Here is a 15,610-nt window from a genome sequence, read left to right as displayed (position 1 = left end):
GCAAAAATTCACATAGAATACAACATAAGTATATTCTGACATTTCATTAACCCTGCCATCCTGTCAGACTAACTTCATTTTCCTTCCTTTTTTCATAATTTTCCTATAGTCTCCTGGAAAAAAAAAATCAAGCTACATAGCAATATTATAGCAATTGTCATCACTATGAATATTTTAGTTATAGTTATCTACCTTAAAACCTTTACAAGTGGCCTTATGGCTTTTTGCCACAGATAAAAACACAGCATTATTTTAATTCCTCAACCAAGTCTGAAACTTTCCCAGATTTTTAGAACCCATAAATTGCATGTCCACAATATGACTATAGCTACTAGAAATTTATAATTTCAAAACTTAGTTCCTATGTACAGGAACACAGATTTCCCAAAATGAGGACACAAAAGAACAAGATTATACTGAAAATATAAGAAACAGAATATCCAGATGAACCAATGAACTCCATTTTTATGTACTTTCCTTTTTTCTTCTCAATCTCCCTTTCTTCCTCTTTCTCATTCACTACATTCCTCTCCCTGATAACAACAACAAATACTTATTGAATGCCTTTAATATTCAAGACCAAGTGTGCTACATGCTAGGAAAACTTTCATCCAAGAACAAAATAGGCCAGTCCAAAGAGAACAAACATTAAACAAAAGTTACACAGATAAATACATAATTTAAAATTACAATATCTGATATGACATAAAAGAATAAGAGGCAAGATCTTTGCAGCCAGACAAGATTTGAATTACAAGGATTAAGGAAGTTTTCTCTAGAAAAATGACACTGAGACAGGGCCCAAAGGATGAGTCGGAAGCACCCTGATCAAGACTGGAGAGAAATGCTTTTCCGTTGAGAAGTCAGCAACATGTGAAGAATCCAGAGCAGAAAAGAATTTGGAAGATCCATGAATCTGACAGAAGTCCAGTAGTTGTGTCAGAAAGGATGGGAAGAAAACCAGGAGCTGATGCTGACAAGGCAAAGATAGATTCTGCAGGGTCAGAGTCTTGTATGCTAAGAATTTGCTGTTTTGTTTTGTTTTGTTTTAAATAAAGTATAACAAAAAACCAAGAAAAAGTGTCAAGTGTAAGAAGAAAACAAGAAAAAAGTCTGTCTTGGATTCCAAAGAGTAACAGGAAGGATTTTTCCTACTATACAGATTAAATCTGGAATTCAATCCTGAGTAGAAAAAAAGCACAAGGTGCAAAACACTAAATTCAAGACAGTGGTTACCTGTAGCATGAAGAGAGAGAGATATAAAATTAGGAAGAACATCAATTGCACTGATAGTTTTATTTTTATAAATGCATAGATATTTATTGTACTCTTCTTGATATAGTTTAACATATCTGTATGAATAAATTATCATAGAAAAATTTTTTAAGAATTAATGAATGCTAAGAATTCATTGGTTCTCTCTTTTCTTTTCTGAACTTTTAAATCTTTTCAATTTTGAGATGAGCATATCAAATTTCGGTATTTCTCCTCTTATACATTTTGTTTCCTGAGCTTTTATTCTCTAGACTTTTTTGCTTGTTTTGTTTTTTGTTTTGGGGGTTTTTTTTGGTACCAGGGATCGAACTTGGGACCTTGTGCTTGCAAGGCAGGCAGCAGAACCACTGAACTAAATCCCCGGCCCTCTCTAGACTTTTAATATCAGAGATCAAGGGTTCTTTAATTATCTTATCTCTTATTTTTTATATACTATAATCCTCACAGGTTCCCAACAACCATAGATTTAATATGAAGATTAAATAAGCTAAAACACAACAGTTAGCTGTAAGAGGTCTATATATTTAACTATTATTTCACTTACTATGGTCTACTATTTCCAGTCCTAAATATAGGCCAGAACTTTAGAACTAAAAAAGAGCTAAGTGTTAAGGGCCAAATGGTATTCTGGTATTTTGAATGCATATTTATTATATATAGTCAAATACACATACACAACACATGCACACATATAACATATTTCCAATACTGAATTTATATTTCTGAAAAAGACACTGTTCTGTGTTTATTTAAGCATTAAATAACAAAATGTTACTTTAAGGTTTTTTTTAGTTGTTACTAAAAATATCCATCTGAAGCAAAGGTTAAAATTCTCCATTTATTTGTGCACAATTGCAATTTAAGTCAAGCATAGTATGATCATTAACTTCTCAGACTATCAATGCTACATTCAAGCGATTTATGGTTACATAAAACTTCAATATTATTCATTATGATCCATATTATGCTTTAAAGGCTCACTTTTATAATATCAAGTAATCTATGCAAAACTTCAATCTTATGGAATTGAATATTGACATGAAAATTTCTGCTACAACAGGAAGAGCAGTCTTTTGTGGAAGAACATTATTAAAATCCTATCTTTTCACTTAATTTCCTTTGTACAAATAGCACAGATCCTCTCATTTCTTCTTCCTTCCAATTCACAAATACAATAAAAGCTATCTTTAGAAAGGCCTCTAAATTAAACATCACGATGAAATCAGTCCTGGGACCCCGAAAATAACAGAAGCTGTGACAGTTTTTGTCACCCACAAGTCTGAAAAATAACTCATTGAATCTTTATGTGAATATTAGACTTTATATTTTAACACCAATGAACCCAGAATTTGCTCTTGTGGGGGAAAAAAAGAGAAAGGAAAAAAACAGTTTGTCACTCAAGATTCTGCAGTTTATATTACTTGAGTTTTAGACTTAGATTGTTTTAGTAATCATTCCTCCGTGCCCACTTCCTTGTTCTTAATCACAAATCTAATCGTGTATTTTTATAAATATTCAAAATTAAATATATTTATCTACTTATGTAAATACCTTTCAGTTAACTTCTAGTGATAGCCTATATAGAGATCTTATTAACACATTCAGAACTTTTTAGATTTGTTCTAGAAGCTTATAAATTCATATTAGACTTAATTATTGAAATATAGCAACATTCTTCTCATTTAAAAATGAGTATAAAAGATTAATTTCATGTTTTATTTTACTTACCAAGCTCTGCCATTCCACCCCACTGCCTGAACAATATTATCAGTTCTTTGGATACTCATTCTTGCTAAGTAAAAGGATATTTTTTCTCTAGCTGGATTAATAATCAACTTTCTAGATAGTTCATTTGTAATTCTCTTCTGGTTAACCCTTAGCATTACAGCAGCTGTGTGCCCAACTCAAGCTAATCAACGTATGAAGGGGGACAGAAAAGGTGAAATTTAATCATGCAGGTAACAAACAAAAATTAAAACTGAAGCAGTTTAGACACACACACACCCAAAAAAAAAAAATCAGCCTTACTTTTTTACACTAACAGGTTATAACTCTTTGTTACACATTACAAAAGCACGTCATAAACACAGGAAACAAGATACAAGAAGAGAAAAACCCAATAGGCTTACAGCAATCCAATCTAGCACATACTAGCCCCTGTTTACTACTTACTTACATGCAGAAAAACACAACTTGGCCCTGGGCTTGAGACATTTTTCACTTAGTAGAAAAGTCTGACTTTCAAATTCTAAATGCCTCCTGTCTCAACAGTTGCAGCATTAGGTCCCTTATCCTACAATAAATGTCATCCCAGGCTTTATGGCAATTTTCTCCAAATGTAATCTGTAAACTCTTGCAACAAAATAATCTGGGATGGTTATGAAAAAGCAGACACGTAAGTCCCACTTTAGAACTCCTAAGCACAAGAGATAACTCTTAAGTACTTTAAAAGTTTGGGAGATGTTGTTCTAGGACCATTTCAGGCCTGATACAGAGACTTCAACACAATCCTTTGGGACTCAGAATTAATTTACTCTTGCTGTTTGACCTTGACCTGTTGCCAAGATTCTAGTAACTAAGATTCTATGATGGCCTTGGTAATCTTTCAAAAGTAGATCACTCAGAAATTAGAATAGTCCTTTAACTCTACTTGGTGTCTAGGGTTGCACTGTGGTTTCTGTATGGTTGTACTGTATCATTTGATTGAGTTATTTTGGTTACTTGTTTTGTTTTGCTTTGTTTACTTTATAAAACACTTTAAATTATTTTATGCCTTTCGTCTATAATGGACTATACTTATTGGTGTCTATTGTTCAACCTTCAGGCTAATAATGCATGCTCTCTGCTGTATTAACTTACTTCCAGGGCTGTTCCCATCTTAAATGACACTTGTTAGTCTGCTGTGTACCTGCTATGATGAATAAGACTTGCATAATCACATCCAGAGACATGAAATAATCTAAAAGTTAAAAAATCAAACAACAGATATACCAGGCAACGATCTCACAAATTGCTAAAAAAGCCTAAGTTCATAAAGTAAAGAAAAAGACAATGATTATGGAAAGAAAGAAGAATCATGGAAAGCCCCTGAGAACTGAAAGAGCAGACCAGGTAAAATAAAATTTAAATTTTTTTCATTTTAATCGTTTGTTTTTATTTTCATGAAATCTATTAAGGAAGGTCAACCAAAAGACAATTATTTAACCTGGGGAGAAGGTTAGAGTAACTAGAAAAATAGCACTGAACTAACAGAATTCAGAGGACTTGAATCTCTCCCGGCATCTCAGCTACTTGCTCGATTTATGATCTGTCTCAACTTTTCTGTGCCTCAGTATCTCATCAACTGAAAGTAATAAATATGCCCTGTGTGTACTATAGTTATTTTAAAAAATGAAATAATCTGATTAATTTTTATTAAAAACCTGTGAAACTATAAGTACTATATAAATATAAGTGAATACTATAGCTGTATAAATTGCTATATATTTTAAAATACATGCAAAAGATTATAATTAATACATCCACAAAGGATATAAAATCAAGGGGGGGGTTGTTGCTGTTTTATATTGTCTTTTTTTTTTCAGTTCTCAAAATCGAACTCAGGACCATGCGCTTGCCAGGCAGGCATAGAGCCACTGAACTAAATCCCTGGGCTCTTATCACATATATATATTATATATATATAATATATATAGTGTGCAGTGTGTGTGTGTATATATTTTTTTTTTGGTACTGGAGATTGAACCCAGGACCCTGCACTTGCAAGGCAAGAATGGCACCACTGAGCTACATCCCCACCCTTATCTTATATTATTTTTAAAGGAAAGTATAAACCATATACATAAACTTAGATAAAAGACTAAACTAAAAGGTTATAAAAGAGTAAATTTCTGGCCGGGGATTTAGCTCAGTGGTTTCGCCGCCTGCTGTACAAGTGCAAGGACCTGAGTTCGATCCCCAATACCAAAAAAAAAAAAAGTAAATTTCTTTAGTATGAAATAATAAGGTGAAATTATAGCTTATTTTATTTTCTATTCTGTTTAGAATAGGGTAAAATTTCTTTTTTTTTTTTTTTTTGCAGGCAGCAGGGCCACTGAGCTAAATCCCCCGCAAAATTTTCAAATATTTTCCAAATCAATCCAAAAATAAATCACAGCATTTATACTGATCTAAGTATCACAGTCGATATTTGCTTTGAAATAGCTGCATTTAAATAAAACACAAATTTACAGCTATAAAATATTCTGCTAATGTACATTGCTTTTTCCAATCATGTATCAACTCTTACGTCTCCTCTAACAAAGTGGAATAACATCAGATCCCTTTCTACACATACAAAAACTAAGAAACAGAGCTTAACTGATTTACCACATTGAAATAAAGTGTTTAAATTGTCTGGATCCAGAAAGGTTTGCAGATTTGGGATCCTAGGCTAGTATCTTAGGGTATACCTTTCTCCAGTTATGCTGGAGATGAATGTGATTTTTGTTTTGTTTTGTCTTTGTTTTTAGTAGAAGAAATAAAAAGCTCAATTTACTTAAAATAAAGTTTTAATAGTTAACAAAAAATCTTATCTGAAACCCACTATCACACTATCATGTTAGGTTTGTTCTCTCTCCTTTCAACCACTAAAATAACTAGTACACAAGTCAAACATGTTCCTACAATTATTTTTTCATTCTTCCTTTGAATTCAGGTTTTTATATTTAAAGAAGCAAATGACAACCTTTTATCTCTAAGTAGTTCAGTTACCTTGGGCAAGTCATTTCAATCCACTCTTACTTTTCTTGTTTGTCAGAAATAAAAATTTGACTAGATGATCACTAAAGTTCTTAAGCTCTTAAGTTTCATATTATTATGTCAAGTCTATGAGATATCCACAATAAATTAAAGGAACATACCTCAAAAGAATACAGGCTACAAAAATAAGGTTGGTTGTCTCAAAAAAGAAAACAAAGACTCAGAATTAAAAGAGAGTTTGAAAATTTTCTCTATCTCCCAAGTCCACCTTCAATCACACAAGGATTGTCTGAGGACAATGGAGAAGAAAAAATATTAAAGAAAAAAATTAAAGTTTCATGAATCTTCCAAAGAAAGTCTCTCTCTTTTTTTGGTTTACAAAAGAAACAATATACTATTTCTACATTCCCTCCGGTTCTTAATGCATGTGTGCAAAATACACAGGCACATACACAACCACAACCAAGTGTTTTAGTGTTGGTATGGAAGGAAAAGAGAAGCCACTCGTTTTGCTGAAATAAAAGTATAAACCCAGAGAAAATGATTTGGTTTTGAGGGTTTTAAAAAAATAGCACTGTATTCAATCCTTTTCTATCACCTCCTCTGTACACAAAACATCCCAATAGCTCTTAAAATTGTAGCATTTTCTTATGTACATAGAGAAAAATTTGTGTTGCTATTGCAGCAACATCTAAACAGTTTCCTGTAAACTTTCTGCAATGGAAGTCATAGAATTTATGATAAAACCCTGTAGAGTGGTGAAACAAATTTCTTTCGTATTTATCATTCATTTTATTCAGTGTGCATTTGAAGGAAAACCTTTTAAGAGCACCAATAATGTGAGAAAGCTACAACAACTAAATTTATTGTTAAGTATCACATCACATCCTCCTGGGAGTTCAGGAAGAAAGCTTAAATCACATTTCCTAACACATTGGAGAGCTTCCCAGAGATGTGATAGCCCACAGAGGCAAACCGTCCAAAGCACACTGGAATCTCAGAGATAGTGACAAAGAAATATCACTTTGTTTAATAGAAGCAAATTGGAGTTACACTTTCATTTTTTTTAGCATAGTACAAACTCTTACCCCATTTTTCTCCTTTCCTTCCCCACCCCCTCCTGTTTCACCTGACTAAACTGCAGGTATTTGTTCCATCACCTGACTTATGGGCTGGCTAGAAATTTTAGAAAAAAACAATCTACCATTGTTACATGAGACAACAACCTTTCGTGTCCTTGAAGCTCACCATGACCTTTCATCTTTCCTATCCCCAATGGTCTTTCCTAACAACTAAAACTACACTCAGTTGGGCTGAATTCCAGATTGTCATTTAAAAAAAAGAACTCTGTCCTTTCAAAACAAAACCAATTTTTACACCAAGGTGGGGGAGAAACACAAGTCCATTGTTCCCTCACAGATGGAAGTTGGAGTTACTAAGGCAACTGCTCTAATCCTCCTTTTTACCACCTTTTTCACATCACTGGCCTATCAAGTATGCTACCTTTTAACTCATAAGCTCAAAAGCTGGTAGTCTAACTGGCTGCCCTAATTAGCTACGATTTTCACACTACAGACAACATGATGAGCTAATCGAAATTTGCAAAATAATGACGTACCTCCAGCAAATATTCCTCCTCCTGAGGCCCAGTCTTAGAATAACAATAATGAGACCATTATTAGAGAAGGGCATTAAAATGCTGGCTGCTGCTAAACAGAGAACTTAATTGTTCTGGTCTTGTCCATTGAATCAACAACCTATTGTTGTGGACTTGAAAAATAAAGGACTGGAGAATGGGTGCCATGATGATTGGTCTGTGCGGGCCATACCAGCACTCGGTGGAATTGTTTTCTTTTGAAACTCTTGATGGACTAGTAGTTTTGTTTAAAAGTAACATAAAAGGCGATTGTCTGGATAAAAGTCCTATTTATTGAAATCCTTAGAAGCAGTTGCATGGATTTGTTCGTGGCCCCTGAGATAAAAACATAGTGACCATAATAACATCATTTGTAGAGAGGCTGTACCACTGCCTACAGTAACATAAGATAAGAGACAGTCTTTTCTAGCTACAGTAGGAAGGAAGTACTTCTGAGCAGAAAGCAAGAATGATAAAAGGTCAAATACTGGGTAAAGCTCATTAATCTATGAAAGGGAGACTTTTAAAAATAATGCTAATTTAAGAATTCTGTACAATTGCTGCAGATTCAAGCACATGTAAAAAGCACACAACTTTTCTTTTTCTTCTTTTCTTTTCCCACTTTTGAGTTTTTATCCTTTGGTGGAAGACAATTAAAATAAAATGATTATTAAATAACTGAAACAAGATGTCTTGGGACAATTTAGAGAACAAAAAAACCCTAAGGTTTCCAGGTAATTATTCTCATGGTCATCCTCAGTCAATAACAAGAATAATAAAATAGTGGCGTTAAAGGTTAACTAGTGTAGGATTCTTAGCAGTAGAAAAGCACTATTTACACACTGTAAAAGTGTCTCCTATATGTAGCCACAGTACATGTTTTCTGTAATGTCAAGACAAGATTTTAGTGTGGGGGTGGGAGTGTACCTTTTTTTGTTAGAGAGTATTTGGGGTTGGGTCTGTTTGCTTTTCACCAAGTGAAATCTGCATTATATAAAAATGTATTAAATTGTAAATAAGACCTCTTGCTTCATTCAATCTGTGCTTTGCTTCATTTATCTTCATCTTGTTAGGCTAAATTAATTAACAATCTCAGTGTTGCACACTTTCTCTTTTCATTACATCAAATAATGGCCTGTATATGGAGAAAGCTCTCACCATGGGAATTCTGTAACTCTACTGCTAAGAAGAGCTTCTGTGTATCAACATAGCAATATTTGTCATATAAGCATTTATTAAATGTACTTTATATTGTTAACTAAACATTTAAATCTTTAACATATCATCAATAGACCATTTCAAAAAAACGAAATAAAAAGTTTCAAGATACTTTAAAAAGAAAAACAAAAATATATTATACGTCCACAACCAGGTTTCACTGTCAATTTCATCTAAAATAAAAAGAAATATATGCAAATTTGGCAGGTATGTTTTCACAAATACAACATCATACTACATAGAAAGTTTAAAAGACACTCCCCAAACTGTTCTGCTCCTTGCTTTGGAATGTCTAACATGTTACAAATTGGATGATTAGAATTTCATTGGTAAATCCCATTATTTTAAATCTATAAGAGTGAAATGTGTTAAACTCTTTCGTAAGTTTTCATTTTTCCCTGACACTGTGGCATCTGGAATTATGCAAATGAATAAAATAGTAAAGCCCTTTTTAATGTTTTCCTTGATCAACCAGTGCTTCTTTCTCCAATCACAGCTTCGTGCGTGATATCTTTCTGCTAGCGTTTCTTATTTAATTAAAACAGACACTGACAGAAGGACATGGATTAGTACTGTAATGATGCATTTACTTAGATTAATCGGAGGCTCCTTTTAGAGTAATGGCTTAAACAAAGAACAAAAGGAAATTGTTATGAAACAGCCTTTTATCCCAGGCAAAGGTCCCATTACGAGGTTTTTAATTTTGTCAGCTTCTGTTATACTCTGCCTTGCTAGTGGAACATGACAAGTGCTTTTACCCCCAATAAAGCCAGTTATTATAAAAACAGCCATTAAAGCTGCAAATTAAAATGTCTGATTTTAAAACAGATTACTTAGCTTTCAGAATCCTCTAATTAGCATGTTGTGCATTGTTGTGAGGAAAAGAAAACGAAAATGCTAATGACCTACCGCCAGGTGACCACACTGCTGTGCAAAATAATAAGGACCTTTCCAAGTAATATGATGAATTAACCAAGTACAGGTTCCCCATCCATGCTTATTCTGAATACAGCTCCAGATAAATGGAAGGCCGTAACTATTCAGATGTGTTCCATAATGCTCTCTCTCTGTCCACAGGACTCTCAGTCAGCTAGTTTTTATATAATCACTAAAAAAGCAGATTTCTTTCAACCATAAAAGAATGTAAATAAAATAGAATACTATATAGTCTGAATATTAGAGAAGACAACAGTCATCTGCATTCAAAATACAAGAAACAAGTTTTAAAAAACATGTCCCTAACAAAACTACCTCTGCCTCTTTCAGCCACCTTTTTTCCTTCTTGAATAAGTTGGGCTTACAGAATATAAATATAACTAAGGTCTGAAAGCTCAATCTTTATTCACAGCAATCATTTTTACATTATGTTGCCTTTAAGTGGACCAAAGGAAAATTGAGTTTTGTTTTTCTGAGCCTCATTTTTTCCCCAGTTTACTAACTGCACTCAAACTTACTTCTTCCTAGTCACACATTTCTCTGGACAAAGGATATGGAATCATGTGTCAATTAACCACATCACAACAGGGATACAGAATTTCATCATTGTGTGAACATCATAGACCGTACTTAAATAACAATAGATAAGACATTACTAGGTGACATAATCTTATGGGATCATCATCTTATACATGGTCCATCATTGCCCAAAATGTCATCATATAGCACATGACTGTCATTTATTCAATAGTATTATAAACAACTAAATTAGATAGAAATTTATAGGCAGTCAGACAGGGATGGTCCCTCCAGGAAGTCAGTGCACAAGACAAAAACACATCAAAACTGTGGCTAGGGCCAGGGATTTAGCTCAGTGGTTCCACCACCTGCCTCCCAAGTGCAAGGTCCTGAGTTTAATCCCTGGTACCAAAAAAAACAAACCTGTGGCTAGAGACACATCTAAAGAAGGCCAGGCCTCAAGATGGAGATGCAATGGATGCATGCCTCCCTAAGAGATAAACAGCAGTTTTAGATTATACTGTAATCAGCAATACCCAGTCCAGTAAGGCCAGATAAGAATCAGACTCTTAGGTGGTTGACCAGAACATCAGGACACATCCTCCCATCTCCTCTTGTCCCTTTTCAAAAAAACATCTTTTCTTTCTATGTTAGAAACTATAGATAATCCAAAGTTAATGATGCTAACCATACACTCTTGCTATGTACCTTGCCTCCCTATTGGATCAATATATATTAGCTAAGTGACGTACCTGTAATTATATTGGTTGATTGAAGTTTGACTCACATTGTACCCACCTTCTGATTTTGCTCTATAAAAATTCTTCGAGAAATAGTCTCTGTGGCAACCCACTTTTGGAAAAAAACCCTCCCCATTCTCAGGAGCTTTCTCTAAATAAACCTTTCCTACCCTGAACCTCTTTTGTCTTTGAAATTCATTCTTTGATATTCAGGGGACACAAACTGGACACATCTGACATCTAGCAGCTTGGGAGTTATTTTTCCTCTGTCACACTACTATTAAGCTCATTACTTTCCCTGCTTGCATTTTCTGCCTTATCTTGTTTTATGGACTATAAGATTCTGTGTCCTATAAGACTACTATATGTATTAGATGAATATGGCTTGGGAATATCTCGAGAATTACTCACAGAGAAAATTTACTGAAGTCTCACACAAGTATCATTGAATGGCTTGCTCTAGGAATTTCCAAAAACCAATGTGAAACAGTTATTGTCATTGGAATAGCAAGAAATCACTCAGGATCATTAGTAACATTTGCCCAATTGTGTCCTTTGAAAAAGAATTACTTAAGGTTTTATCAAATATCTATGGCCACAAGAATGTTGTAGGTTTGATCATCACAAAATTTAGTGGCTGAAAACAATGAACATTTACTTAACTCATGTGTTTTCAGGTCAGCTGGGCATGTCCCTGGTTTTAGCTGAGCTTAGTAACATATTTTGTAGTTGACTACTAAACTGTGGCTATCTAGGATGGCCTTGGCTAGAACAAATGGACTAACTAATTGTTTCCACATTTTTTCCTTCACAAGAATACCCCAGGTTTGTTATTCTGTAATGACAGAAAAGGCGAGGGTATGAACAGAAATGCATAAGCATAAACTGGGTATCATGGTGCAGGCAGGCCTGTAATCCCAGCTACTCAGGGGGCTGAAGCAGAAGGATTGCAAAAGAAAGAAAGAAAGAAGAAAGAAAGAAAGGAAGGAAGGAAGGAAGGAAGGAAGGAAGGAAGGAGCACAAGTAACTTTACAAGCTTCTATCCGTATAACATTTGTTAATATCCCATTAACCAAGGCAAGTTACAAGATTGATCCTGCAGTCAAGGGGTGAGGGTGAATGCCTTGTCAAGAGTAGGATACTGAGAAATTTCATAGCCAAGGTTGTGAATATAGGGAAAGATGAAGACTTTGAGCCTTAAAAATATCAGTCTTAGCAAAAAAGGTCATTTTTATGATTATCAAAGTTCTTCAGTAGAAGCTTCTTTTCATTCCATTTTAACTAAAAATGTTGTCTGACAGCTACTCAAAATTGATACCATTTTTATTTTAATAAGTGAGAAAAACTTTTTAAAAAAATTTTACAAACAATTCCATCACATCTCATCTCCATTGATTTATAATTTTTTTTTTTTGGTACCGGGGATTGAACTTGGGTACTTGCGCTTGCACAGCAGGCAGCAAAACCACTGAGCTAAATCCCCAGCCCCTGATTTATAATTTTAAAAATCCAAATACCAAGATAATCCCAAAATATGATGAACACAAGTTCACCATTTATTTCTATGTACTGATTTATTGTGGGTCAGTTATACCTTAGAAGGCTTCAAAACTACAACCTTTTGTGTCTCAGAAGACTTCCTTCCATATATACAAGCAACTATGTTTGAGGAGATAGTTAATGGATGCTGAACTCAGAATTTTAATCATCACTACATCTCAGGAAGTATAGACAATTTCATTCCACAGAGTACCAGAAAACATTATTTGACAGTTCTGTACTACAGCAGACACAGCAACAAAAGCAGTGTAAAGAAAACTTCTAACCCTACAGCCTGCAGCCACATACCCACTGTTCTTCAGCTATCTTTATAAAAAAGGAAAACACAGAAAACTGGTTTGAAGACACTATATATGAAGGCACCCTAGATTAAGATGATTAAACGGCTCATTTTAAGCTCTACAAATTCTCTGTTTCTGACCATAAAAAGCAAAAGGAAAGCATACACGATGACTCTACCAGTTTCTCAGAAATAATCTGGCAGGGACCCTACACATATTATTAGGGAAATACCTAGTGCCAGTTACCAGTCCTTTCACTCACATACTTATCTATTAGGAAAAATAATGATTACTAGGCAGAATTCCTAAACCTTGTAGCAAGGGAAATACTATCCTATAGCACCATTTAACAATTTTTCCTCTGAGCAATTAAAATAACCAATGAAGTGGATCTCCAAAAGGGGCCTTCAGCCATTCCTTCATCAAAGACAGCACTGACAAGAAGGGCTGCCAAAGCCGGCACTAAAACCCAAGAAACAATAAATAAAATCCAGCAAAACCCAATCTTGAATCCAAAAATATTCAAACAATCTTAAGAATTACCCAATTTGTGAAAGCAAAACATAGTGTAATAAAATCTTTTCAAATCCCTTTCACTTTCTCACATTCACTTACAGCCTATTTTAATAATCTTGTTTTAAAGCAAAGCCCTAAATTACGATTTGCCTTTTATAAAAAAGGATGATACCAGGCGAGAATGGAGTTTGTACTGGTTTTCCAGTGTTTCGATCAACCTAATCTTCTCACCTGCTCTTTAGAAAGTATCAAGTATTAAAGCAGTGATCCAAGGCCACGGGACATGGCATAGGTAACAAATGGCTCCATATAAGAATCAAGACAAGCATTGTGCCCTCATTAACACTGGGTTCTAAACAAACAATAGCCATGTTCAAAGAGTTGTACTAATTCTTCTCCGTGGAAGTCCTTGGATTTAACTCAAAATGTCCTTTAAAATGTCACTTTCCTTTGACAGGAAAAGAGAAGAGAAACAAAAGCATGTGGATGTCAGAAAAGAAAAAGGCCAAAGAGAAAATGATGGAAAATGAAAATCAGTCACCTTAGAACAGTGTCTCTGCATATCTAGTATCTAGTACAGAATACACGCTCAAGTACTATGTGTTGATTTAAGATGCCATACATTTAGAAAAATAAGACTAGAAGACAGCATGTTCATTTTTAAGAAATCATATCACTAGCAATATCAGATATTCAGTGTTCCTAACATTTGTGTTAAACTATTTTCTATAGAATGAAATGAAATATGTGTCAAATTACGTCTAAATCACCACACCAACTTCCTCAGATTTTTATAGAGATTAAAAAAATACATGACTAAAATTAACCCCAAGAAGAGTTTTGGAGAAAGAATTACATCATAAATGGCTGAATGCAACCTGAAGGTAAAAGCTCTACTATTTTGCTTTTATAAGGGAATTAGGTACATTAATGGACCCAGAATTTAGATCTTAGACAATGTTTAGCTCCAACTTTGGTTCAAGAGTCATCTTCTCTGTTCAGTTAAAATCCCTTCTCTGACAATTAATATCTTCTCTAACAAAATCCTGCTATCTTCTTAATCCCAATTGATTACATCACAGGTATGACAAAAAAATAATCAAAGACAACCACCAAAATAATTACACTGCTATTATAAAGATGTATAGGCAACCTCCATGCTTCTTTTTCCTTTATCCCTAAACCTCCTCCCCACCCCACCCCTCACTCTCCGAACAACCACGACAAAAACTCAGCTATTTTAAGTTGATGTTTCAAAATCCTTTAAGGATAAAGATAATTTTCTTACCAGTTACAGTTCAAGCATAAATTTCAAAAGTCTTTAAAGGAGGGTAATGTTATGGTTATTTATTTTTCAGCTGAAATGTTTATAACTCTCAACTCACATTTTAAAGCTAGAATATTCTAAATCCCATAACATAATAAAGTCATTATCAGAAGAAAAAACTATGACTAATCTCACTTATGAACACAGATATTAAATCTTTTAAATTTGAACTAATTTTACAGTAAATGAAAATGCATTGAGAACAAGTAGATTACATCCCAGTTATGCTAGGTGATTCTGAAAAAAATTAAAGAAGAAAAATGCTACAAACCTCCAAATAGATGTACTAGATATAGAAAAAAATGACAGAGAAGTTCAGTTATTGGTAAAGTGTTAAGATGTGTTCCCATAGAAGACAGGGGGTTGTGGAGGGATGGGGAGATGTTGGTCAAAGGGCACAAAGTTGCATTTCAGCAGAATCGATGGTAAGAATTTAAGGTGACAGACATGTTCATTAGATTGATTCTATCATTTCATTCCATACGCATTACAATATATATATTAACATCACCGTGTACCTTGTAATTATACATAATTTTAATTTATCAAATAAAGAAAATTTTAAATAGAAAGTAAATCTTAAATGGGCTTCAAAAATTGAAATAAAATAAAGCTCAAATGGCAGCTCTTACCTAAAGAAGGTAAGACACACTAGGGCTTCCCAAAGTGGCTGTGCAAATTATGGCAAGTTCTTTATAGTAGAAAATATTTATCATATAATATTAAGAAAATAACAAAAAATATGTTCTGATGGCAGTTACATTAAGTATTTGTTAAAAGATGCAAGCAAGGACTGGAAACAAGCAGGTAAAAATGAAAACAAGTGATATATTGTAGAATTGTGTAAGATTTTATATTTTTC

General features: G+C 33.9%; 1 protein-coding gene across 27 annotated transcripts in view; it reads right to left on the bottom strand.

Annotated features, from left to right (window-relative positions):
* The window catches only part of Sox6 (SRY-box transcription factor 6), a 689,857-nt gene that overhangs the window by 398,389 nt on the left and 275,858 nt on the right, over positions 1 to 15,610 (bottom strand). Inside the window, exon 1 of one of the 27 annotated variants that reach the window (XM_021263840.2) lies at positions 13,653 to 14,600. The exons of 24 other annotated variants lie outside the window; for them this stretch is intronic. The gene's annotated coding sequence lies outside the window, so the exon portion shown is untranslated. Of the gene's footprint in view, positions 1 to 3,003; positions 4,719 to 13,652; positions 14,601 to 15,610 lie in introns of those variants that run through there. 2 more of the 27 variants (XM_087211292.1, XM_004851479.3) reach the window with 2 other exon arrangements.

The sequence above is a fragment of the Heterocephalus glaber genome, unplaced genomic scaffold (assembly GCF_053883595.1).
Source record: "Heterocephalus glaber isolate CG9 unplaced genomic scaffold, H.glaber_assembly_v1.0 deba00001428, whole genome shotgun sequence".
Taxonomy (NCBI): Eukaryota; Metazoa; Chordata; class Mammalia; order Rodentia; family Bathyergidae; genus Heterocephalus; species Heterocephalus glaber.
This window is presented reverse-complemented; position numbering and strand designations above follow the sequence as displayed.